Here is a 4,367-nt window from a genome sequence, read left to right as displayed (position 1 = left end):
TAAAAAGCATACTACTTCCCACTTTCTCTACTATCAGGTTCAGTGTGGTCAGATTTATATTGAGGTCTTTAATCCATTTGGACTCGAGTTTTGTGCTTGGTGATAGATATGGATCTATTTTTATTCTTCTACAGGTTGACATTCAGTTGAATGGCTAAAATCAAAACCACCAATGATAGCCTATGCTGGAGAGGATGTGGAGTAAAGGGAACACTCATCCATTGCTGGTGGGAATGCAAACTTATGCAACTACTTTGGAAATCAGTGTGGCCGTTTTTCAGGCCGTTTCTGAGTCAGTCTACCTCAGGATCCAGCAATTCCACTCTTGGGAATATACCCTTCTCTGGGGTTGGGAGTAGTAGGTTGGTTGTTTTTTGCTTTATGTCTGGCATCCACTTATGTGTGAGTACATACTGTATTTGTCTTTCTGAATCTGGGTTACCTCAGTTAGGATGGTTTTTATTTGTTTATTTGTTTGTTTGTCTTTACCCCTGGTAGTAGAGTAGTACTCCATTGTGTAAATGTATTGCATTTTCTTATCTGTTCTTCGATCGAGAGGCATCTAGGTTGTTTCCAGGTTCTGGCTATTCTGAATAATACTGCTATGAATAGTTGAACAAATGCCTTTGTGGTGTGATTGTTCCTACCTGGGATATATGCCCAAACGTGGTATTGTTGGACCTTGAGGTAGATTGATTGTTAATTTCTGAGAATTCACCATACTGATTTTCACAGTGGTTGTACAAGTTTGCCCTCCCACCTGCAATGGAGGAGTGTTCCCTTTACTCCACATCCTCTCCAGCATAAGCTGCCATCATTGTTTTAAATCTTAGCAGTTTTGATTGGTGTAAGGTGGTTTGTCAGAGTTATTTTGATTTGCATTTCCCAGATGGCTAAAAATGTTGAGCATTTTCTTAAGTGTCTTTCGGCCATTTAGGAGTCTTCTGTTGAGCATTTTTTGTTTATATCTATACCCCATTTTTAAATTGGATTATTTGGTAGTTTGACATCAGTTTCTTGAGTTCTTTGTATATTTTAGAGATCAGCCCTTTGTCAGGTGTGGGGTTGGTGAAGATCTTTTCCCATTTTGTAGGCATCCATTTTGTCTTGTTGACCATGTCCTTTGCCTTACAGAAGCTTCTCAGTTTTAGGAGGTCCCAGTTATTAGTTGTTAAATTAACTCATATTCCTTATCTATGCTCTCCCTTGTGGATTGGTACCTTTTCTCAGCATGGCAAGTTTATCTCTTTCTCTCCTTATCCCTCATGACTCTCAGACTCATCCTCTTCCTCTTTGTGCTCTCTCATTGTCTGCCAGTCTCTCTTAATCTCTACCTCTCAGGTATTGGCCAGTCAACTTTTTTATTAACCCAATCACAGTGATGTATATTCATACAGTGTAAAGGAATATTCCAGCACTTAGGAGGCTGAGGCAGGTGGATCTCTGTGAGTTCAAGGCCAGCCTGGTCTACAAGAGCTAGTTCCAGGACAGGTTCCAAAACTACAGAGAAACCCTGTCTTGAAAAACCCAAAAGATAAAAACTAAAAAGTCTCAGTTATCACTGTGTAAGATAAGATATAAGATTGCGAGAGCCAAAGGTAGTGGATGACTATAGAGAGACAGTTTTTTCTGGACACAACAGGGCAGTTGTGTTTGTGAGCTCACAATAGTTGTGAGAACATGCACAAGGCCAATGAAAGATCAAGCCATAGAAAGACCTAATATGGATGTGTTTACAAAGGCCCACCCCTATCTGAGGAGTTATTGGCAACTAATGTCTGCTGGAAGAAGAAAGGTCAGCTTTCTTTAAGATTGTAGCCCCTGAGAGGTTGTTCATGATCCGATAGGTCCAGAACTCATTTGTACTCTAGTAGCAGTAAGTGGACTCATAGGCTTAAACAAACAAAATGGTGAGGGAATAGAAGCGGGGGAGTGGAGAGAAATTGGAGAGGAAGAAATTGGGGTGGACTTGATCAAAACACATTATAAGAAATTCCCAAATAATAAGAAAGATACACTACATAATAATTCAGATCTGCAGCATAAGAAGATGCTAGAGTCAGACTAAAGAGAAAAGGGCATGGCCAACCAAACATTTCATATAATACATGAAATTATGAATAAAAGCTTTATGCTTATCTTACCTGATCTCAGGCACAATGCTAGCAGGTCTTCAATAAATACAGAAAAACTGACAGAGCTGTTGGATAGTAACATGTTCACCTTGATGATAACATACTTTGGACAAAACATTGACACAACATCAAGGGATCTCCATAAAAGATACAATTTCAACATGCGTTTCTACCCATTGAAATCTTTTGTTTGTAGCAATTGAAAGTAGGGAAGATCTGACTTAAATTCCACCTTGGCTCATCTTCACATGTAACTTTTCAAAAGTGTCTAATAATATTATTTTAGTATATTATTATATCTGAAAAAGCCAATCTGTGATTTCCCCTCCTCCAGATCCCCTCTCAGAAACTACAAAGTAATTTTAAATGCAAAAGAAAACACAGAACTTTTATTTGTTTGTTTTGGTTTCAATTTGGGAAGGTAAAAAAACCAAAAAAAAACTGGATGCTAACCAGAACCAGGTGTGTCTGAGAAAGAGCGCCTAGTGAAGACTATAAATAAATTTAACGTAAAGCAGAGAACGTTATTCTCATGAGGAACAGAACCCTTGATGTTTGAACCTACTACCTGAAAAGTAAAGAATAAGCTTTCTAACATGGACCGGATTCTTAATGATTAATAATATCCAAGTTGAATGGACTCTGTCATCATTACAACATTTCTCAGTTTCTACCCAAAATCAGAAACTACAATCAAAGCCAAGCAAGGTTCACTCTCCAGGTTTTATCTATTCATTTTACTCCTTCATATTCTCAAGCAAGTTAGAGATTTACCTAAGGATACTTCTGCCTCCTTTCCCCCCATCCCCACCCCCGTCCCCTGCCCCATGTCCTTCCTCCTCTCTATTGATGCTGAGATGCTCTTTATGTAACTTTGTAATTCTTTCATCGCTGCTACCCTCAAACAAATCAGTAGAATTGTTTAGGCCTTCTCAGTTCCAGCATTCAGCACTGTAAATATAAACAGGTGTCACCTAGCTGAGCAAAGGTTATTTGCAGAGAAAACTGAGAGACTGAAAAGATTGGCTGCAGTGTATGTAGTTCAGCAATAGAGCGCCTGTCTGGCATGTGAAGAGCCCTTGGATTTCACGCCAAGAATAGGAAATGAAGCCAGCAGAGAGACTGAAAATGGAGGTGCTGCCTGGGTTCTGGGGAAGACACCTGTAATTTCTGTACTAGTTAGACAGAGGCAAGAAAGGTCAATATTTTGAGCCAATAGGCTACAATGTGCAGACCAGCCTGAAATAGGTGAGAATCTGTTCAGAGATGAGAAGAGTCGTCGAGAAGGGGTGTAAACAGACGGGGAGCTGGAGGTGCCTGCAACAAAAGCAAAACAAAATAAACAAATAACAATATAAAAGTAAAACAGTGCTGGGCAGTTGTTAAGCAAACAACAGCCAAGAAAGCACCAAAAGACATGAAATGAACAACACGACAGGAGTCAACACAAGCCTTTCAATAATAACTAATTATTAGAGATCTCAATCTCCAAGCAAAAGACCTGGGCTAGCAGGTTCCATTGGTAAACAGGATCCATCTTCCCATATTTTCCTGTCTACAGGAAACATGTCTCATAATCCATGTTTGGGTGAAGGGTTGGAATGAAGCATTCCAGGCAAAGAGAACCAGGAACTAAGCAGACATCTCTATTGTAATATCTGACAATACAGAATTCAAACCATAACCAATAGGAAGAGATAATAAGGTCACTTTTTAGTGACCAGGGGAACAATCCATCAAAAAGAAACTTTGATTTTGAACATATACATATCAAATGTGGGTGCACAAAATTTCATAAAAAAATACTATGGGGTGTAATGGAAGATTAATTCCAAGACAGTAGTAGAAGGTGATTTCAGTGTCTCACTCTCACCAAGGCATATGTCATTGGAGAAACACTGAAGTTACTGAAGTTAACCCCAGAGATCAAAGGGACCTAATTGATGTCCACAGAATATTCCACCGACATTCTTCAGAAGGAGCATTCTTCTCGGCAGTCTGTAGAACTTTCCCTAAGGTAGATCACATATTGAGACACAAAACATCTCTTACCAAATATAGAAAAACTAAAATAATTTCCTATATTCTATCTGACCATAGTTGATTAAAAGTAGAAATCAATAGTAAAAAAAAAAACCTACAGAAATCACAACTTATCAAAATCTGGAATACAAGGAATGCGGCTCTAACAGGAAAGTTTACAGATCTAAGTGCCTGCATTAAAAAAAAAAA

The sequence above is a fragment of the Microtus ochrogaster genome, unplaced genomic scaffold, assembly GCF_000317375.1.
Source record: "Microtus ochrogaster isolate Prairie Vole_2 unplaced genomic scaffold, MicOch1.0 UNK115, whole genome shotgun sequence".
NCBI lineage: Eukaryota > Metazoa > Chordata > Mammalia > Rodentia > Cricetidae > Microtus > Microtus ochrogaster.
This window is presented reverse-complemented; position numbering follows the sequence as displayed.